Genomic DNA, 23,918 nt, shown 5'->3' on the forward strand with positions numbered 1-23,918 from the left:
ATAAACCCTAAGAGACAGCATACTATACATGAAATTCCTGTAACTGTATATTTAGTAAATTGTGGAGCTGAGTTTATCCAATTAACTCAGTTTTTGGACTTGAGTAATCACATACAATAAAGGAAATAAAACTATTTAGAATGAAGTGTAGTTGGCTATTTGTGATTAAGGGTGTCATGCAGAAACAATTATAGTTTTCATCAGGAAAATACCCTAAAAAAAACCTTTTGTTCTTTCAGGGTTTTTTTTTAACCTTGCTTTGGGAACAAAAACCAAATATTACAGCTACTAGGCAAATAGTCCAGGATATCTCATCATGTTGGCAAAATTAGGTGATAGTCATCTCTTTGTTGTTTGTTGCTAACATCTGGTAACCAGAAGTATACAATTGCTCCACAGGAAGGCTTCATATTTGCTTTCCTGGTAAATATCAATTCAATGATTTTTCCATGGCACATCATAGTGTTACACATATTGTTTTGAATAAAAAAACAGCAGCTGCACATTTTTAAAAACCTACATTATTTTAAAATGCATTAAAAAAGAAAAGAAAAAACCCCAGCTCACTTACCAGCAGGCAGAAACTCCAAGTCAATTCAGAATGATATAGATGTTAATACAAAGAACTGAGCAAATTAAAATGGTGAAATAGTCCCAGGGAAATATTTTTCAAAGAAAAATGAGGAGCCACCATTTTTCCCACACGAGCCGACCTCCAACCTCCGTACCCCTCCCATCCGGGAAATCCAGGAAGGAACAGTTGCTACTAACTACTCTAGGCAAAGTGTTTCCTGCAGCTCTATGGTACTTGGTCATTTTTTCTTATAAAATGAGGCAAAAGGGGAGGGGGGGTCCGTTTTCTTTCTTTAAAGTTTTAATATCTTCAATGAAAGTACTGAGACAGAGAGAGAGGTTAGACAGAGTGTCTTTTGTCTTGACCCGGTTAGGATTTCTTAAGCAAATCCACTGGGCTTTCAACATGAAGCCAGAAAATCGGGACTTTTTAAAAATGGCCCGGGACACGGGACAAATTGTTATAAAGCGTGACCGTCCCGCTGAAATCGGGACGTCTGGTCACCTTATATATATCCTTACTATAATCATTTTACTTTGACTATTGTTTACCTTTAACAGTAGAATTTATAGGGATTCACACGGACTTTTGGACCTTTGGCCTTGGGTGTCTTTCTGGGACTTTGAGGAAGGGAGAGGAGCGGAGCAGCTCTCCCTCCTCCTTCCATACCACCGTTTATCTTAAACTGCACTAGCGCAGTGCTCCGCAACTGTATGGGTGAGTGGTTGTGTACGTATGTGAGGATTGGGAGTATAACCTGGTGCCTCCTCCACTGAGTTCCATTGCAGAAGTGGTAGAATGACTGATATAAATCGCCTGCCGGAAGGAACGGAGGCTGTGAGGGGGGAAATGAGGCCTACAGTTGCAGGGGTGGGCCGGAGCATTACGGTCATTATGGGGAGGGGCAGGTATGAAAGGAATGTCAGGGCTAGCCATTACCGGGGAAGGAGGGTTCGCTACGTCACAGCGATCCCCCCTTCCGGCCCTGTTAGTTCCACTTCAGGGCCAGATGGCAAGAGTTGTCAGGACCCTGGTCTCAGGCTGTTGTTGCTAAATGCCAGGTCTGTGGTTCACAAAGCTCCCCTCGTCCGGGACCTGATATTAGACGAGGGGGCAGACCTGGCATGTATTACTGAAACCTGGCTGGGCCCGGAGGGAGGAGTCCCCCTCACTGAAATGTGCCCAGAAGGGTTTCAGGTGCTTCATCAGCCGCGACCCCAGAAAAGGGGTGGGGGAGTGGCAGTCATCGTCCAAAGGTCTTTAGTTCCTCGTAGGATCCCTGCTCCAGAGCTTGTCGGGTGTGAGTCCCTGTTGGTGAAGTTGGACCTTGGGGGTCAAGTGGGCTTGTTGTTAACATACCTACCTCCCAACAGCATTACAACAGCCCTCCCCTCGCTCCTCGAGTCAGTAGCCGAGCTGGCGGTAGAGTTCCCCAGGCTTATGGTGCTGGGGGATTTCAACCTGCCTACGCTCGGTGAACGCTCTGATGGGGCACAGAAGTTCATGGCTTTCATGACAGCCATGGACTTGACCCAAGTAATTTGGGGTTCGACTCACTCAGCGGGTCACACACTTGACCTCGTATTCCTCTCGGAGCAGTGGAGGCGTGATCTAGAGTTGAGGGGTATTAAGATCTTGCCCTTGTCATGGTCTGATCACTTCCTACTGAGACTTGACTTTCGGGAACCAATTCCCCACTGTAGGGAGGAGGAACCGATTAGGTGGTTCCGCCCCAGACGCCTGATGGACCCTATGGGATTTCAGACGGCACTTGGAGAAATACCTGATGCTCTCGTCCACAGTCCGGTGGAGTGCTTAGTCGCTGCCTGGAATACAGCGGCGATGGGGACTCTAAACCGGATTGCGCCTTTGCGACCTCTCCAAGGTAGCGGATCCAGGAGAGCTCCTTGGTTCACCGAGGAACTCTGGGAGATGAAGCATCAAAAGAGACGCCTAGAGCGTTGCTGGAGGGCCAATAAATCTGAGTCAGACCGAGCACTGATGAGAGCCTATATCAGAGCCTATCTCATGGCAATACGGGCGGCAAAATGTTCGCATTTTGCCGCTCTTATTGCATCCGCTGAATCGCGGCCAGCCACCTTGTTTAAGATAACCTGCTCCCTTCTGAAAGGGAGGGACGTGGATGAACCTTTACAGGGTAGAGCTGAGGAATTTGTTCAGTATTTAACGGATAAAGTCGCTCGGATTCGGACATACCTGGACTCCAATTGCACGGTACCAGCCGAGGTACCGGGGGAAGGTCTTGAGCGGAGCTTATGGAGCGAGTTTCAACTTGTCGCTCCTGAGGAAGTGGACAAGGCCATGGGAGCGGTGAGTGCCTCTATCTGTATACTGGACCCGTGCCCCTCCTGGCTGGTCTCGAGAGCAGGGAGGTGACACGTGGCTGGATCCAGACGATAGTTAACACCTCTCTCCGGGAGGGATCCTTCCCGCTCCTCCTAAAGGATGCGGTGGTGAGACTCCTCCTGAAGAAACCGTCTCTGGACCCAGCCATTTTGAGCAACTATCATCCAGTCTCCAACCTCCCCTTTGTAGGGAAGGTTGTTGAGAAAGTGGTGGCCTCTCAACTCCGACGGTCCATGGATGAAACCAATTATCTGGATCCCTTTCAGTCTGGTTTCAGGCCTGGTTACAACACGGAAACTGCTTTGGTCGCACTCATCAATGATCTCTGGCGAGCCAGGGATAGGGGTTACTCCTCTCTCATAGTGCTCCTTGACCTCTCAGCGGCCTTCGATACCATTGACCATGGTATCCTTCTGCGATGGTTACGGGAGGTGGGAGTGGGAGGCACCGTCCTACAGTGGTTCTCCTCCTACCGCTCGGACAGGGTGCAGTCGCTGTTGGTCGGAGGGCAGAGGTCGACCCCTAGGCCCCTCAACTATGGGGTGCCGCAGGGTTCGGTCCTGTCCCTCCTCCTATTTAACATCTACATGAAGCCCCTGGGTGAGATCATACGACGGCACGGGATTAAATACCACCAATATGCGGACGACACTCAATTGTATCTGTCCACCCCGTGACAACTCAGTGAAGCAGTAGAAGTGATGTGCCAGTGCCTGGAGGCTGTTAGGGTCTGGATGGGAGCGAACAAGCTTGCACTCAATCCCGACAAGACCGAGTGGCTATTGATGCTCCCTCCCCAAAATGGTCCAGCTATTCCATCCCTTAGCCTGGGGGGGTGAAACTATACGCCCCTCAGAGAGGGTTCGCAACTTGGGAGTCCTCCTGGCTCCACAGCTGACATTAGAATATCATTTGTCGGCTGTGACCAGGGGGGAACTTTGTCCAGGTCCGCCTGGTGCACCAATTGCGACCCTACCTGGACCGGGAGGCCCTTCGGATAGTCACTCATGCCCTCGTGACCTCAAGACTGGATTACTGTAATGCGCTCTACATGGGACTGCCCTTGAAGAGTGTCCAAAGACTTCAGTTAGTCCAGAACGCAGCTGCGCGAGTGATTGTGGGTGCACCTAGGTACACCCACGTTACACCTATCCTCCGCAAGCTGCACTGGCTGCCCATTGGTCTCCGGACACGCTTCAAGGTGCTAGTCGTTACTTATAAAGCCCTTCATGGCATCGGACCTGGGTACCTGAGAGACCGTCTTATCTATTCCCTTCCCCCTTTTTATTGTAAGCCACCCGGAGTCCTCTGGGAGTGGGCAGCATACAACACTAATAAACCTAACAAACATAACATAACATGGCCGCCAAGCCACTCCCGCAAAGCAGGCCACACCTACAGAAGAGGTTTCAAATTTTTTTGAAATTTGCAGTGTCCCAGTCATGGATAAAAATTTGGCCTCTTGGCCACTTGCCTGCACTTACAACTGCATGGACATTTAAATCCCCCCTGCCTATCTCCTCCCATCTATTTCCTTTTGTTCTTCTGCAGTCCATGATTCTGGTGACCTAGCTTACCTCTGCTGTCTTCTTGCTTTCACTGCTGAACAAGCATCCCTCACCCATTGCAAGGCAGCTGCTGGCCACACAAAGCTTTCTTCTCCCAGTTGTGCATAATGGTTTCTTATGAAACTTACTACAATAGGCTCTGTTCTTAACTATGGGTTGTCTTTAAACTGAAGAGTTCTTAACACAAGGACTTGCTATATAATAGATCTATAACAATTCATGATGGATTGAACCAGTGATGGGTTGTTTCTGGTTCGGCCCGGTTCAGCAGAAATGGTAGTAGCAGCAGCGGAAGGCCCCGCCCAGATGCTTCTGCACATGCACCAAAGTGTTGCACGTGTGCGGGAACACATCCGAACCGGTAGTAAAAATATTTGCAACCCATCACTGGTTTGAATGCTACCTGGAATAAAATATAGCTAGCATTTGACCTTCTCTACAAAAAAAATCCATTCTGGCTATAGGCAGGGGTCTTTCATCTCTAAAGGCAAAATAAATTTATATCCCTAAATTCCAGGATTTTCTTAAGGTATTTTTAAACTGTTGGTAGATTTTTTTTTTTTTAAAGTTAGAGGCTGGTTCCTCAAAACCACAAAAAAATTAGATGTTCTAAGCTTTTCTTACTAATGTTCAACTGGTAATGATATCCTAATATCTGAGAATTATTATGGCTGAAAATAACTCTGTCACAATAGCACCAAATTAAAGGAAGGCTGATTTAAGCCACTTAATTTCACAGAGAGCTCCAAGAGGTCAGCTACATACCTGAAATCAACTACAGAGCAGAAATAATAAAATAGTAATGCACTGGTAAAAGGTTACTTCAAAATGAAAAACAACAAAATACTTCTAGAATTACTTGTAACAGATACTCTTCTGACAATGCTAAAAAGAGAACTTGGCATTTTCAACAGACTCTCTCTCTCCCTACAAACTGGTCCCCAGGCAGGAGGATATGATGAATTGCTGTGCTAGTTTTTTGTTGCTGCATCAATATAACACTTAGAAAAATAAAAAGAACTACATTTACTGACAGCATAAGAAATGACAGTCAATGAATGTTGGACTACCTGACACACCATATTAACCACTGTTTCCTAACTATGGTTTGTAGAGTAAGTCACAATTTCTTGGTTTATGTAAACACAAAATGGATGTTATTCAAAAAAACAGAATTCACTAAATTACATCTGAACCGTGATGATTTCTATACATTACATATTTGGTTTCGTATCAGTTTCAGTCTGTCTTCATTATGGCGTCTCCCAAAATCTAAAGCTTTCTTTTTGACACCATCCTCTCATTGATGTCATACAGATATGTAACTGATCCAGTCTATAGAAAAGCAGGTCAGTATATTTCTAGATTTACTGCCAGAGGTACTGAATTTCAAAATATTTCCTAACAGTTCCAATGGACCTTCCAGGAGCTCAGAGCTTTATTTTTAATGCACTTTGGTGTCTATATTTAAAACAGCCAGAGGCTTTTACTGGTGGCCAACATATCATGCTAAAGATCTCTAATTTGGTTCCTAATTATAACATTATTGGAACCTGAATTAGAAGTTCACATTTGACACTGGAGGGTAATGGAATATTCTCCTTCTTTTAAACCTAGCACCTTCTGATCTCAAACACTCAATCTATATAAGCCTTAGGACCTCTGAATCAAAGTTTCCTAACCTGTTGCCCTCCAGATACAGATGAAATGAGTGCAATTCCAGCACACAGACAGCACTAGACTAGGAGAGCCTAGTTTTTATTGATTGGCTAATCCAAATTCATTTTTTGAATTGCAAAATAGTTGTTTGCTTCTCGCACTGGAAAGAATTATTTTAATTTACTACAATATTAATTTAGGATTGCGAATAAGGAATTAGACACAGAACGTTTGATGTATTTGAGAAGTCTAGAAATATACCTAGGGCTCTGGTAAGAAAGTATAAAGAAAAAGTTATATATTATAATTTATAAAGTAAAATAAGTAAATTAGAGTAAAACAGAAGAATGTATTAATTGCAATGATAATTTTTCCATCATAACAGTTTTCTCAGCTTTGTGGTGACAAAGAAAGAAAGAAAAAAAGAAAAAGAAAGAAAGAAAGAAAGAAAGAAAGAAAGAAAGAAAGAAAGAAAGAAAGCCAGTGCTCTATTTTAAAGGTAGCCCACAAAGATCTACAGGGATCAGTCAGTGTGTATGTGGGTACATGTACATATTATTATCCTCTCTTTGGGAGACTAAAGGAAAGGAAATTATGAAATATAAAGGGCTCCCAGAGAAGCTTACATCATCTTGACTTCTTTTCTTCACTGAGCCACTAATATTGGCCCTAGTATGGGGAAGAAGTCACTCCTACACTAATTTCCCCCCTGCTTGGAAATGAATAGCATCGTTGAGGTTACAATAGTTTGGCCAATGGTAAACCAGCCCTAAATTTAGCCTTTTCTGATGTCTCCAGGAATGTTGAACTAGCACTACCATAACTGGATTGTAAAAATCCAGACCACAACTCAATGGTTGCAAAGGCAGAAATTCAGACTGTTACAGCCCAGGCTTAGTTATAGCTTCATTTCCACTCCAACACTAATGGCTATTGAACAGAGAACTTCCCTACCACTATCAGCTGAGAATGTTTTCATCAGTGATGCCCTGTAATTTAATATGGGACCTTCTGCGTGCAAATAAGGTGTTTCTTGCCTGCTGCAGGAAATTAAAAGATGTGGCCCATCTCCAGGCTGCTGCAAATTAAAAGGCTTTCCCAATTATTTTGCTGATGGGAATTTTATTAGTATCCTCCTTTCACACTCTAGAAAACTGGTTGCAAACAGTAATAATTTCAATAGTACACAAAATTTTAAAGGGCCGTGTTTGCTTTCTGGAAACAAATACAAAGAGGATGAAAAGAGATCAGTCCTCATCTTGGCACAGTAATGCTATTTCCCTCTCAAATCCTTAACATTAAATCATTTTTGGAACAGGACATATTTCTGTCCTGAAGGTGAATGTCATCCAGAGGGCAGAGCTGGCTCTCTGCAGGTTATCCTGCTTTCCCAGGGCTACACTACCACTGCTGCTGTTTTTTTTTTTGTTGTTGTTGTTTTTTGCAGGATTTACTGCTTTTTTTCTCCCCCTAAGCCATTGCAGGAATGAATTTGCACTGGCTCTTTGCCACACAATCAGGAGTCAGCTACTGTGCTAATGTGTTGTCTGAAATGTACTGTATCTACTAGAGAGGGAGGGAGGGAGGGAGGGAGGGGGAGGGAGGGAGGGAGGGAGGGAGGGAGGGAGGGAGAGAGAGAGAGAGAGAGAGAGAGAGACCCTTTCCTATCTTGAAGCTCTTGCATGTGATACACATGTGCACAAACAGGAAGAGAACACAGTGTAGCAAAATATGACTCTAAATTGCTGCAAATAAAAATTAACTTGTCTGAAAGTGATGTATTATGGATGCAAGCTTTATAAATGGCAAATTGATTCAAATCCTCTAAAGACAAAGATGGTGCCGCAGTTTCCATAGCTAACACTGGGAGTTGGGGAGCAGGATGCAGATTGCCAACTGAACTGAACGCCAAAGACAGGCATGTTTTCCAAAGTCTGTTTACCCCAACCAAGGGGCAAACTGCTCCTTCACAGGAACGTGAAGCATCCCAGTGTGCTCAGGTCGAAGCCTCCGGGGACCCCATTATGCTGCCATGATGATGAAACCTGCCTGGTGTTGTTTGCTCCTTTGCTGCAGCTCAGCAGGCTCTCTTGTTATTGCAGATACTAAGGCACTCAAATAGATTGAAAATGAGAAAAAGTGATATAAAGCAAGATGTGGAATTTCTGCCCAGACAGAATCAAAGAAATGACACTTGATCCCTGCAGCTCTCCCTCCCTTTTCTCTGCAAAGGAGCCAGTATTCCACATGCATGCAGCTGTGCCTACTGCTTGGCACAGAATGGGAGATGTTTGATCACTCAGCAGGAACATTTGCTGGGCGGAGATGGAGGTTGGGAAGGGCAGGGCTGCATTTCTGCTGCACAGAATCTGCTTGTCTTCTGCCGCGGAAGGAGCAGGAAAGGCAGCCCTTCCTCACCTCTCCCATTAAGGAGGCTGCAAAGCCACTCATTTAATTAGTGGCCCGAATACAGGCGATATGTGGAGGCCACTTTTGAGAGTCTAGACATTGCAGTGGTAGCAGCTCTGTTTTAATGAGCCTCTCTGAAGCACCACCACCACCACCCCCCGGACCGGAAATGACAGACCCTTCCTTTTCTCATCCAATGAACTTGATAAAATTGCAAGTGACTTGGCTGCAACCCTTCTATATTTCCCTCCCCATATGCAGGTGTGTGGATCATTTTTATTTGCCGCATCAAAAGTTCAGAGCTAATGCATTTTGAGATTTGCTTTCGCCTTCTACTGAGCAGTGTACCAGCAGAAATAGAAACCAATCATAAGAACAGGTGAGACCCTTGCTGCCAGGATCAGAATAGCTTGCTTTGAGATTTCTGCTCTTTGACAATTTTGAGAGCAAGCAACTGCACCAATGAGCCAGATGAAGTAGATATAACATCTCCCCTCCTTTTAGCTCCTTAACAGCACAATCCTAATTTGAATTGGGTCTGCGTTTAATGACTGGGATGCCAACCTAACATTCTTTCCTAGCCATGCAAATGTTCTCATTGCTGTTCCTCTATTTCAATATATATTTTCCAGTGTTTTCTACCCAGGGGGAAAACTAGCCTTCCACAAAAGCCATCCACTTGTAATACATGACACTTCTTCCTCCTTGACAGCCAGTCTTGCATATTTTTGCTGGCAAAGATATTACTGGACACAGAGAGGGAGAGTTTAGGCGGTTTATGAGGAACATCATCTCTCTCCCTCTTTTTTGTAGGAACACATAGCTTGTGTCCTCTTTTCACCTCTGCTCAAACAGATTGTGCAGGTTTTTGAAAAAAAATATTTAAAAAAAACCTTGCTGAGTTCAGTCATCTGAGATAAAAATAGGAGGCAAATAAAGCCCAAAAGAGTCAGTCTTTGAGCCAGTCACAGCTCCAGAGAGACGGCTTTCCACTTCTATCTAAGATATTTATCTATAGTTTCTTGCCAGAGGCTCCTGCTCTATTACTCTTCTAGCAATCAGTCTAGCATGATTATTATTTTTTTTTTTTGCAAGTTGCAGGTAATGCTGTATGGAATATTTCTGAATCCCTTCTTTTTTACTCAATTAGATTTTCACCCTACAGCATTTTAAATGTATATGAAAGTTGAATGCTAAATACTACTAAGTTAAATCAATACACTGTTTTTTTTTTAATGTGCTTCCTTCCAAATGTGTCATAACTCTTACAGTAGCAGCTCTGCAAGCAGCAAATAATGAAGCCCTGGCTGTATCCAGTATGTTAGTAGGGTGATTAGATGTAAAGACCTGATTCCTTTACTGTGCAAAAGAGAGAATCTGTCAAGCAGAGATGAGAAAAGCTGGAATAACTTTTATATAAAGATGAAAGGAAAGCAGCTATCTTTTTCCTTTTTGCACAGATTCTGTTTTCCAGACTGATTTGAAGCAGACCAGTCTTTCACACAGGGATACAACCTAATTCTCCTGGCAACGTGACAATTTTATCTATTTTATTTTAATGCCAAGAGATGGGGAAAAAATGGAAGTCAGAATTTAATAGGCAAATTCAACAAATGGTATTCTTTGCATGAATTGAAAAGATCTTGTACAGAATGTTGGTAGGCCTGCCTGTTTTTCTTTGGGCTAAAAAGCTAGGTGCAGTTAAAAATTAAAAGGGGACTTCCTGGGCGGGATCTTGCTGATGGGGGCAGCTCTATTAAGCTGGGTTTCTGGTTGCGTTATCTGCCTAGATATCTGGCAGGTACCTCACTCTTCAGGCAAAGAAGAGGGGGAGAGAAGATCCAGCTGGCAAGAGCTTTTCCTTTGAAGTTTGCAGCCTTTTCAGCTGTGAAGAGAAGGGGGGCCAGCCGAGGCTGAATCATTATCTCCGTGCCGGAAATTCCTAGCCATCTTCTTCACGGCTCAAAGTAAGATACCTCCACTTAGGACAATATTTGAACTATTTATCTGAATTTAATACAAGCAGAGTCCGTATCTGAGAACCTTATCTGTTTTTTTTTAAAAATCCTAGCTTCATTTTTTACAAGAGCTTCCTTCGTGTACTTAGCTTTTTTTTTCTTAAATCGCCTAAAATGGCGATTGTGCGTTCTTCGTAACAATGCCACATTCCTAATTCTTCTGCAAAAGCAGTGATAAAAGTTCAAAGGGAGGAACAGCCAGCCAGCAGTTTCTTATTAATTAGTTTCACTTCTCTGAAGAGTTTACAAGACTTTCTTCTTATCAACTTTGTTAATATATATTTCTGATACAGAGAAGTCAAAGACGGCACTGAATATGCCGAGCTGCTTCGTTACAATGCTTTTTCTTCTTTTTCTTTTTTTTTGAAATCCTTTGAAAAATCCTAAAGAGCTAACAAAGGGGTGACTTAATACCCCTCCCTTTTTTTTTGTAAGCTGCACAGTGTGCCAGTAGAGCTTGATTAATTACCCATAGATAAGACTTATAATGGCATCAAAATTAATTCCTGGGGGGAAACTTCCTCCTAGAAGCACATCCCCGATACCTGGCACAAAGTTGCCCCCTACTGGAGATGTGCTAACGAAAGAACTTTTTTTGGAAACCTTCAAAGAATTCAGAGAGGAGATTAAGGAGATAAAGGATGAATTAAAAGAGTTTAAAGTGGACCTATATGATAAACTTGATACTAGGATTGCCAAAATAAACAATGATATGCTGGGACTGGTAACCATACTGACAGAACATGTTTCTGGAATTGAAGATAACTTAGAGGTTCTTAATGAAGCTTATACCAACTTGACATCCAAAACAGGTGGTGCAACAAAAAGTTGAAAACGCTGAAAAACAGATTATTATGATACAGTACAGGCAGATGGAGTTCGCATTAAGAGTCAGGGGGTTGCGTGAGGATAAACAGGAGAACTTGAAACAGATTTTTTCAGAGGCTTTTGACCGTCTGGTGGGACGACCGGGGTCCAATTTTGACTGGCAGATCGATAAAATTTATCGCGTTAATTCATGGTCGGCAAAACAAAAGCAACTCCCCCGAGATGTAGTTATATACTTCGCCACAAGAGAGTTCAGAAACATGATATTACAAGAGTCCTATAACACCAGGCTTCAAATCGGCGGCCAGGATTTGATTGTCTTGAAAGAAATACCACCTCAAATGCTAAGAGCCAGGAGAGATTATGCTTTTCTAGTGGAAGAACTCAGAAACCGTCAGATACAGTATAGATGGGATGTGCCATTTGGCATTATAATTACACTTGACAAGCAAAGATATCGTCTCAACTCTGTATGGAAAGCTTGAGATTTCTATCACAATATTTTGAAGGTGGGACACCCTGCACCATATGGATCTGGAGAAAGACCACAAGAAGGACAAGATAGACGGCAAACTACGCAACTACCAGACAAGATGCACTATCTTCCCCTCCCGGAAGGGTAAGCTGCCATGGAACAAAGACCTAGCCGTATGACCACCAGACGAATGGAAAAACAAGCTACAATGTAACAACCTCAACAATCACCGGCCACTCAAGGAGTTACAGCAACAAGCTCAGAAGCCATGGGAGGAGCTAGGCCAAAGGTTAAACAGGCCATGCAGGAGGCTCTAAAAAAGCTTCAGGCAACCAAAGATGACAACTAAGATTTTGACATGGAATGTCAATGGACTGAACTCTCCACAGAAGAGAAAGAAAATATTTCACTATCTTAAACAGTTCAAGAATGATATAATTTGTCTACAAGAAACTCATATCAAATCAACCGATCAAAAATATTTGTTTAACCCCAAACTTGGTCAACATTTTGTGACCTCTGCTACGGAAAAGAAAAATGGTATAGTTGTATACTTAAGAAAAGACATTAAGACTGAACTAATTGAAGCAGATCCCTTTGGAAGATATATCGCGCTAGACCTAGTCTTAGAAGGGAAAAAGACATTACTTTTGGGAATTTATGCTCCTAATCAACAGCAAGACGGATTCTATAGAAATCTTCATGCTAAATTAGTACAGTGGGACTATAAGTCTTGTATACTATTGGGTGACTGGAACGGCGTGATTGACACTAAAAGAGATAAGAAGACCTCTTGCCCTAATATTAAAATGCGAGCTAAGCTACCCAAACCCTTTTTTGACATGATGGACGACTTTGAATTGAGAGATATTTGGCGAGAAAGAAACGCAGAGGAATATGATTTCACCTTCTTCTCTGATAGGCATCAATCCTTTTCAAGGATTGATTTTATACTAATCACTAATGATTTACTTTCTAGGGTGAAGAAGACAAAGATTGCAGCGAGGGTCCTTTCAGATCATAACCCAGTTTGGATGGAATTGGGAAGGATAGTGCAGGTCTTGGAGGTCAAGAAGGTCTTGGAGGCTGAATGAAAACTTATTTAGATATGAGAAGTACATTAATGATTGTAAAAAATTGTTATCTGAATACTTTGTTCTGAATATGAATAAGGGTACACCTATGGAATTTGTATGGGATGCAAGCAAAGCGTATATGAGAGGAGTACTGATGAATATAAACAAAATACATAGACATAAACAAGGGCTGAAACGAAAAGAATTGGAAGAGGAAATTAAAGGGAAAGAGTTGGAGTTAACATTGAATCCAGGCGATACAAAAGTTAAGGAAGCAATTACTATATTAAAATCCCAATTTGATATGTTGATCTCTGATCAGGTAGCTACTAGTTTATTATATGCAAAACACAATACTTTTTGTAACGCAAACAAACCGGGCAGATGGTTAGCTTATCAGATTAGGAAAAAAACGAAAACTCGAAATGTAACCAGATTGAAGTGTTGAAGGAAGTGTTTCAACAGGAGGAGATTCAAAAGGCATTCTGGGAATTCTTTACAGAATTGTATAAAGGGGACAAAATTAAGGGTTTAGATATAGACAAATACTTAGATAAAGAGAAAATACCCCTAGTTAGAGAAGAGTACAGGCAAAAGTTGAACCAACCAATAACCTCAGGGGAAATCTTGCAGGTAATTAAGCAACTAAAGTTAGGGAAAGCGCCAGGCACAGATGGCTTGACAGAGGTTTACTATAAAAATTTACAGTTAGAAATGGTAGAACCTCTTAGAGAACTATTTAATAAAATTCAAATGGAAGGTAAAGTGCCCCCATCTTGGAAGACAGCGTTTATATCTTTGATACCCAAAGAAGATCAAGATACTACCCAACCAAAAAATTACAGACCTATCTCATTACTTAATGTAGATTATAAAAATTTTACTAAAATACTAGCAAATAGGTTAATGGTGGTTATGCAACAATTGATACATACCGACCAAACAGGTTTTATACAGGGGAGACAGATGAAGAGTAATGTCAGACTAATTATTAATGCATTAGAATATTTGGGAAATAACAACCAAATTCCTGCTGCGTTCATATTTCTGGATGCTGAGAAGGCCTTTGATCGAGTTAACTGGCAATTTCTGTTGAAGATATTGCAAAAAATGCAGATAGGAGATAGCTTTTTACAGTCAATTAAAGCAATATACCAACAGCAAACAGCCCAAATCATAGTCAACGGAAGTTTAACAGATCCTTTTCAAATCGGAAAAGGTACAAGACAGGGCTGTCCTTTGTCCCCACTATTGTTCATTATAACTTTGGAAGTATTGTTGAATAAAATATGGGGCTTGGATGGTCTAAAAGGGATCAAGATTAGGCAGCAAGAATATAGAGTCTGCGCTTTTGCGGATGATTTGGTCATAATATTGGAACAACCGCAGGAATCTAGTATGGTTTTAATGAATACGATTAATCAATATGGTCAAGTGTCTGGTTTTAAAATAAATTTAGGAAAAACAAAAATATTAGCTATTAATATGAATACTAAACAAAAGGAAGAACTAGGAGGGACGCTAGGATGTGAGGTAGTCAAAAAAGTCAAATATCTTGGAGTTAATATTTTAGCCTCAAACGGGAAATTATATAAGTACAATTATGAACCACTATGGCGGAGTATACAGATAGAGATGAAAAAATGGGAGAAATTGTACTTATCTTTGTTGGGTAGGATAGCGGCAGTGAAAATGAACATCTTACCAAAATTTTTATTTCTTTTTCAAATGTTACCTATACTTTAAAAAGATGCGAATCTTTTAGAATGGCAGAAGGGTATCAACAAATTTGTATGGGCCGGAAAGAAGCCGAGGGTAAAGATGAAAATAATGCAAGATGTATGCAAGAGAGGAGGCTTGAAATTACCTAACCTAAAATTATACTAAGATGCAGTGGCGCTATCCGCAATTAGCGATTGGACCCATTTAACCAATGATAGAATACTGAATATCGAGGGACACGATCTGGTATATGGTTGGCATGCTTACTTGTTATTCAACAAAAAATTGGATAAGAATTTTAAAAGTCATATCTTAAGAAATGCTTTACTGTGGGTTTGGAAAAAATATCAATATAAACTAAATGACAAGTTACCCATGTGGGCAATTCCCAGACATGCAATTGAAAATATGAATATAGCACAAAAACAGGATAGAACCACCTACAGACAACTTCTTACTTTGGAAAGGGGGGTGCTACAATTAAAATCGTTAGAGGTATTGAAAGGAGAGAAGGTAGTTCAAACATGGTTCCAGTATGGCCAATTACAGGCCAGGTGGAAAATAGACCAAAAAACTGGTTTTATCCAAGTTGAAGATAATTTGTTTAAACAAATAAGAGATCAAAGTTTAATGCATATAAAGAGGATATGTAACGTACTAATACAGATGGATTCGGAAACAGAATTAGTTAAAGATTGTATGATAAAGTGGGCTCAAAATATTGAAGAACCAATAATGTTGGACACATGGGAAAGAATATGGGTAAGAAATATGAAATTCACACAAGCACAAAACCTGAGAGAAAATTTTTATAAGATGTTTTATAGATGGCACTTAGATCCTAGAAAGCTGGCTTCTATGTATCCGAATGTACAGCCTAAATGTTGGAGATGTGGTTCTCTCGATGCTACATATTTTCATATATGGTGGACTTGTCAAAAGGTTAAGGCATTTTGGATAAAATTGTGGTGGATTATGCAAAATATCTTTAAAAGAAGGATAAAGTTTACTCCTCAGTTATTTTTACTAGGTATATGTACTGACTTTACAGCGTTAGAGACTAATTTGGTTCTGAACCTAATAACGGCAGCAAGACTGTTGGTGGCACAATACTGGAAGATGGAAGACTTGCCTACAACTCAAGAATGGACATTGAAAGTCACAAACCTAGCCGAGATGGCGAAAATATCGGCATATCTTAAAGACCATTCAAATGAGAGATATAAACGAGACTGGAAAAAATGGATTGACTATATACAAAACAAATATGGGACTAAGAAATTACAGATAGCCTATGCTTAAGATTAGAAAAAATCTAAACTGCTCAAAGTTAGTGTAACAGGAAGAAGCTGAGTTCAATGCAGAGATGTTATTAACTTCTTTTTTTTTATTTCCTTTGTCTCAATATATTTTAGACTGTGTTTGTTAAAAATCTATACCGTTTACGGGCTCTGGGAAGTCGGGGGGGAGGGAGGGGGGGTGTTGGGGGAGGGGGGAGGGGGTATATATAGTATGTGCTAGATTTTAAAGTAACGTGACGGCACTTGTATACTGTTGCTCTTTAATTTCACTGTAAAAATAGGACAAGCTGAATATATTAATAGATTGTAGAAATACACTGAATGGAGGAGTAGAGGGATAGAAGAAAGAGGGGTAGCAAGGGTGGGAGAGAGGACTGGAGGGAGAGGGAGAAGGAAGGGAGGGAGTGTATCGGGAGAGAGGAGTGGTAGAGGGGGAGGGGAAGTAGGGTAGAGGGGAATGATGGAGGGAAGAAGGGAAGTTGGAGGGGGGCGAAAGAAAGGGTGTATGGAGGGCCGAAGAGGCACATTGGGTTTCTATTTTTGGGGGTATTGCCGACAAGAGGAATGGCTGTGTTTATTGTTTAATGTTATATGGCCCTGGTTATGCACAGTATATATGTGACTGTACGAAAATGAAATGGAAAATAAAAACACATTTAAAACAAAAATTAAAAGGGAAAAAAAAGATTCCAGAAAGGGGAATTGTTCCATTCTGTTATAAAAGAAACTGCATTGATATAACCATAAAGGCATCAAAAATCAATCTCAAGTTGAATGGTTTTGTGTTCCCTATAGTACAAATTTATAGATTATATATAAATTGCCACTTCTAGATTTTTTTTCTTTTAATTTTCCAGTGCAGCTTGTAATTTCCCATTCAAACGAACTTTCCAACCAGTACAGTCCTGAGTTTTCTTTTGTCAACTGGGCTCACAATAGTTGCTGATGTTGTAGATCCATCCTGTTTTAGGTCTACTTCATGGAAACCTTTTAATCGTGTGGAATCCATTCCATGACTGCCTTGGTCCACCTGCCATCAGTTCTTCTTGTTATGTAACCAGCCTATTTCCAATTTAATTCTTTTACTCTCTTGATGATAGTGTATACTTTCATTTGTTCTGTAATCCATGTGCAGGTCTTTCTATTTTCTCCTCTACACACACACACACACACACACACACACACACACACACACACACAGCAATGCACCCCGCCCCCTGTGCATGCATGACCCTGTCACCCATGCATGCGCATGCATCTCCCACAATATATGTGGCAGAGACCTGAAAATCAGCTGGCCAGCAGGAGGTATACACACATGCATGGTATAGCTGAGCAGGGCAACAGTTTGCATGCCCACAGAGAGGACTCCGTGTGCCACCTGTGGCACACATGCTGTAGGTTCACCATCACAGGTCTAATGGATAAGGCAATCAAAAGACTGTGAGTTCTAGACCCACCCTTAAATATGAGAGCCAGTGACATAAGAAGAGCAAGTGACAAGCTGTTGCATTATTTCCTGTTGCAACCAATGAATCAACCTTTGGTTAATTAAAAAGAAAAGTGGACCCTGCACCTGCTAGAAAGAAAAAAATCTATACTTGTTAATTTGAGGAGAATACAAAATATGGAAAACTGATCTTTTGAAGTGAACTTTGTCCACTCCATGGTGCAGTGTTTCTCAAGCTTTCTTCAATCATGGCTCACTGGAGAAATATTCTGAAAATGCAATTAAAGGAACTGCCACTTCCTACATTTTCATCTTTAAGGGCACAGGAGTTCACACTTTTCAGTGAACAACATAATGATTATAATTGCATGTGTACAGTCCTGGCATATATCTTTAGATTGGTTTGGAGAACTTGCTGAACTAAAATATCCAGTAATTGTAGCATTACGGCCAATAATGGGGGATGGTGGGAGTTACCGTTCAGCAGCATATGGAAGGACACAAGTGTCAAAAATTATGTTCTGTACTATTTCATTATTGTACATTATACTAATGTTCCAAAATTTGGTAATAACACATGTTAAATTGCAATTTCAGCAACGTCTACTTAGAAATAAAGAACATACAATTAATGGAATTTATTCCAAGATAAATATCCTGGGTAAATAAGCACAGGATTATAGCCCAAGAGTCAGTGTAAACATACATATGATTGTGTTCTAATGCATGAATTCATTCTAATACTTATCCAAGAACCTCAAAAAAATCCTAAACACTATATTTTCTTCTTAATTTCACAAGGTTTGTAAACTGCTTTCATCAGACAATTCTAAGTATCCTAAACTTCCAAAATTCCTAATTCAGAAAATTACCAACTGACATAACATGAATAACAACCCAGTCAATTCATAGGCTCTCTCTCTCTCTCTCTCTCTCTCTCTCTCTCTCTCTCTCTCTCTCTCTCTCTCTCTCTCTCTCTCTCTCTGTGTGTGTGTACACCATAGGAATACTCAAATACACACACACAGGCAGAAGAATATTAAAATCCATAGTCCCAAATTAAAATACATTTCCTAACTAAAAGGAGCAATCATAACATTCTAGCTGCCATGGCCTGAATAAATTTTGTGTCAAGGGAGCTACTTTCATTTTATAGGTCTCATTGACCAAAGGAAATATTAATATAATGCTTTCAGGAAAAAATGGGAGTAATTCCAACATTTAAAGAAAAAGTCTGCTACTAGTAATTCTGCCATTCTGAATAGATTCTTAAGTGTTGCTTTGAAGAAGAAGAAAGATTTCATTTAGTTCCACCATATAGCTGCCAGTCACAATTTAAAAATGCTGACAAACCAGTTTTGATGCTAGCAGGAGCAACATGACATAGTGCAAGTCATGCCCATGTTGACCTTTACCTTGTATAATTTGTGACTGAAAAACTGTAAATAGCAGCGAATTCAAAAATGTGGAAGCAGAGTAACAAAATTGAGTTTTAATTGATAGAAGAGAATATTTGTAGCTCAGGTTTGAACTGTGGGGTCCTTGGTGCTCTCTGAGCTTGGCTGTTTTCTTGTACACATTTCATTGCCAAACTAGGTGACATCAGCAGTTCTTTAGCTGTTACTCTACATTTCATCATCCAGGTGTTCATATGTCAGAATCAACTGAGCTATTCATGTGCATGCACTCCAAGAAGTAACTCACCATATCCAATGTTCAGGAGACTTGTGTAACAACCTGTAAAACAAGTTGCAAGTTGCATTAGATAGCGGCTAAGCTATCACTAGGTTGCTCTTTGAACATTGAACAAATATATATTCATTGATTTTATTTACATATATCCATAGTAATTACTTTATTCATTATCTGGGTAAGTGGCATTATGGGCAAGAAAGAAGTTTTGAAAAGGTACGTAAAAAATGGAAGCAAGGTACCAGAAAAAAAGGAAATTAAGTAGATTTACCATATACAGATCCTACATTTCTCCTCATTATCTCCCAACAATATAAATATAACTCTCCACCACTATCATGGCTTTGATCTATCAATGATTTCACATGACATTTATTGGCAGATTTAAAAAAAGAATAATCTAGGTAGCCTTAGTTGTATGTAGGTAACATGCAGCAATCACTCAAAGGAATGATAACTGGCCATTATGCAAAAAGTTTAACTAAAAATTAATTTAACCCAAGCATGGTCATACTGCTCTATACAAAACAGGATCTTAAAGAATAAAATTAAAATAAGTGTCTCTTCTGGTTTCAAATACTGACTCATACATGGTCACTATAATTTACTCAAAGTCAAAGAGATAACTACGGTTAAAGCATGCAAACCCTAACAGACCCTTGCCTGGAGCTTTTTAATAAGAACACACGGAAGAATAATCCAAAATCAGTCCAAGGCTCCAAGAGCCAGATCATAGTTGTCAGGCAGAGTCCACACAAATTGTCATGTAAGATCTGGAGTTGGACAATTGTTTCCAGCAATTTATGCTAGTAACTTATCAGCTGCAGTTATTCACTTAAGAACTGTGGCAAGAAGGGTGGTATAGTGACCAAAGTTACAATGGCATTGAAAAAAGTGACTGATTACCATTTTTCACACTTAGCGACCATTTTCACACTTAGCAACCGTTGCAGCATCCTCATGGTCACGCGATCAAAATTTTGATGTTTGGCAACAGATTCGTATTTATGATGGTTTCAGTGTCCTGGGGTCATTTTAACTGCCTCTTTTGTGACCTTTTGACAAAGTCAAATGGGGAAACCAGATTCACTTATGCTACTAACTTATCAGCTGCAGTTATTCACTTAAGAACTGTGGCAAGAAAGGTGGTATAATGGGCTTAGTGACCAAAGTTACAATGGCATTGAAAAAAGTTACTGATGACCATTTTTCACACTTAGCGACCATTTTCACACTTAGCGACCGTTACAACATCCTCATGGTCACGTGATCAAAATTTTGATGTTTGGCAAGAGTTACAATTTATATTTGTAAATTGTAGTTATGTTGAAATAAAAAAAAATATTACAATACTATTTTTGCGTTATATGAAAATTTTTGTTGCTCCGTATAAAATTTTTAATCAAGCCCCCCCCCCCCCCCCCCCCAGTCAAAGGTGTCCCTCTTTACCAATCTGAAAATCTGGTCACCTTAATCTAACTGCATCTAATTATACTTATTCTAAAAGGGTAGCACACAAGCTAAACAAACCTGATAACTGAAATTATCGCTGAGCTCCCTCATGTCAACAACCTATACCCACTATCAATTAGAATTAATAAGAGATAATCTTAAGGAATGAAATTTAGTGGAAGCAGCTTCTGTATGATTATGAATATAATTACATCCTTTGTATGTAGAATATTCCTCAGTGTCATAATCAACAGTCAGGGGACAAAAGAAGTTGCTTACATTTGTCTAGATGATATTCTATCCAATGATTGTTTTGTTCTTGGGAAGTACTGTCTTGAAATAACCCATGCTCAAATAACATCTGGTTTCTCAACATTTAAAAATATTGATTACTCATTAGCATTCATGTTCAAGATTACTTATTTCAAATGTTTTAAAATCTATAACTGAAGTGCTCTAAAACACAGCACCATATATTCAAAGCTATAATTTGTTTTTAAGAGCTTTTAAAATAATTCTATATTTGCAGCTTCTGCACCTGATTCTAAATTACTGTCTTCAATAAAATGTACTTGGAATGCTAGATGCTCTTTTGCAATCTAATCTCATCCTGCTAGAGATTTTTATAAGCATTTGAATCACACATCCAAAAGAGGATTCCCATTCCATCCTAATTCAATTTAAAGCTGAAAGATGCTTATTTCTGTAAATACCGTATTTCCCCGAAAATACAACAGGGTCTTATATTTTTTTGACCCTCAAAATATGGCCTTGGGCTTATTAAAGGGGAGGGCTTATTGTTTTTGGGTTGCCGGGCAACCAGGCTCCCGAAGAGCCGGGCACAGCCCCAGGGTCGAATGGCTGTGTTGCGCTGTCGCAGCAGCAACACAGCAGACATGAGGTGGCCATGCTCATGAATAGCCACCCGGCAACCCCCCTTTCTAGCCGGGCACAGCGCTGCTGACTGATTTAGCAGTACCTAGAAGGCACCAAGCAACACGAGCGCATGTTCACCACCCTCCACCTCCCATGGCTCAGCGCCTCCAGAATGCCCCTCGGTGAGTGAATGGGGCTCTGCATGGCTGGAGGGGGGGGGGGGTTGCACAAGCGGCTTTTCTGCTCACAATGCACTTGGCTAACTCTACAACCATAGAGCGTACTCCCAGAGTAGTATCCTACCTCCATGCTTTGGAAGCAGCAACAGAGGGCAGATGCCGCTCTGGGAGTATGCTCTATGGTTGTACGCTCTGCAGGACACAGCCATAGAGTGTTCTCCCAGAGCGGCATCTGTCCTCCATGCTTTGAAAGCTGCAAAAACAACCCAAGTGGTGGCGGCGCCAGCAGCGAAGATGCCCTGGCTCTGCAGGTACTGTAGAGTTAGTCAAGGGCATTGTCGCGAGTCGCGTGAATGGGGAAAGGAAAAGCCGTTTGCACAAGCCCCCTCTCCAGCCATGCAGAACTCCATTCACTCACCAAGGGGCATTCTAAAGGCGCCGAGCTGCGGGAGGTGGAGGATGGTGAACAGGCACTCACGTTGCTTGGTGCCTTCCAGGTACCACTAGATTAAGGTAATACAAAAATAGTATTGTAATATTTTTTTTATTTCAACATAACTACAATTTACAAATATAAATTGTAACTCTTGCCAAACATCAACATTTTGATCACGTGACCATGAGGATGCTGCAACGGTCGCTAAGTGTGAAAATGGTCGCTAAGTGTGAAAAATGGTCATCAGTCACTTTTTTCAATGCCATTGTAACTTTGGTCACTATACCACCTTTCTTGCCACAGTTCTTAAGTGAGTAACTGCAGCTGATAAGTTAGTAACATAAGTGAATCTGGTTTCCCCATGTGACTTTGTCAAAAGGTCACAAAAGGCAGTTAAAATGACCCCAGGACACTGAAACCATCATAAATATGAATCTGTTGCCAAACATCAAAATTTTGATCGCGTGACCATGAGGATGCTGCAACGGTTGCTAAGTGTGAAAATGGTCGCTAAGTGTGAAAAATGGTCATCAGTCACTTTTTTCAATGCCATTGTAACTTTGGTCACTAAGCCCATTATACCACCTTTCTTGCCAAAGTTCTTAAGTGAATAACTGTAGCTGGTATTTTGTATTTTGGATAGAATCTTTTTTAAAATAGTCTAAGACAATTTAAAAAAAGAATCCACACAGAATAAATTGAAGTAAAACATTTCAAACTATTCCACACAGAATAAATTTAAGTAAAACTATTTTTAAAAATTCTATGCACAATATATTTCAAAGTATTGTGCATAGAATTTTTAAAAATGGTATCATTTCAATTTATTTTGGATAGAATCTTTTTTTAAATAGTCTAAGACAATTTAAAAAAAGAATCCACACAGAATAAAACTATTTTAAAAAAATCCTATGCACAATAAATAAAATATTATTTTAAAATACATTAAAAAAATAAAAGGAAAAACCCAGCTCACTTACCAGCAGGCAGACACTCCAAGTCAATCCAGAATGATGTAGATGTTAATACAAAGAACTGAGCAAATTAAAATGGTGAAATTAGTCAGGGAAATATTTTTCAAAGAAACTTTGCCACCATTTTTTCCACACGAGCCAACCTCCAACCTCCGTGCCCCTCCCCTCCGGAAAATCCAGGAAGGAACACTCGCGACCTCTCTAGCCAAGTATTTCCTGCAGTTCTATTGTACTGGGTCATTTTTTCTTATAAAATGAGATAAAAGGGGTGAGGGGGGGAGTTCCGTTTTTTTCTTTTAACGTTTTAATATCTTCAATGAAAGTACTGAGACAGAGAGAGAGGTAGTTAGACAGAGTGTCTTTTGTCTTGCCCCAGTTAGGATTTCTTAAGCAAATCCACTGGGCTTTCAACATGACGCCAGAAAATCGGGACTTTTTTAAAATGCCCGGGACACGGGACAAATTGTAAGAAATTGTTACTGTCCCGCCGAAATCTGGACGTCTGGTCACCTTACGCTAGATTGGTCAGCGGCGCTGTGCCTGGCTGGAAACGGGGGTTGCCAGGCGGCTGCTCGTGAGCGTGGCCACCTCATGGCTGCTGTGTTGCTGCTGTGACAGCACAACACAGCCATCCGACCCTGAGGCTGTGCCTGGCTCTTCGGGAGCCTGCTCACAAGGGAGCAGCCTCCCGGCAACCCCTACTCTTCAGCTGGGCACAGCGCCGTTGACCAACCTAGCAGTACCCCGAAAGCATCAAGCAAAGCCCACCACCTCATTCCCATGGCTTGGAGCCTTCGGGATACTGCTAGGTTGGCAAGCAGTGCTCTGCCTAGCCAGAGGGGGGGATTGTCCAGGGGGCTTA

At 40.9% G+C, this 23,918-nt stretch overlaps 1 long non-coding RNA gene across 1 annotated transcript in view; it reads right to left on the reverse strand.

Annotated features, from left to right (window-relative positions):
* LOC116508479 overlaps positions 1-23,101 on the reverse strand; it is a 56,742-nt gene extending 33,641 nt beyond the window's left edge. The window contains exons 1-2 of the long non-coding RNA XR_004255345.1: positions 23,063-23,101; positions 19,152-19,184 (exon numbers count right to left, since the gene is read on the reverse strand). This is a non-coding gene — a long non-coding RNA (uncharacterized LOC116508479). The remainder of the gene's footprint in view (positions 1-19,151; positions 19,185-23,062) is intronic.
* Positions 23,102-23,918: the final 817 nt, after the last annotated feature.

This window comes from Thamnophis elegans, chromosome 4 (assembly GCF_009769535.1).
Source record: "Thamnophis elegans isolate rThaEle1 chromosome 4, rThaEle1.pri, whole genome shotgun sequence".
Taxonomy (NCBI): Eukaryota; Metazoa; Chordata; class Lepidosauria; order Squamata; family Colubridae; genus Thamnophis; species Thamnophis elegans.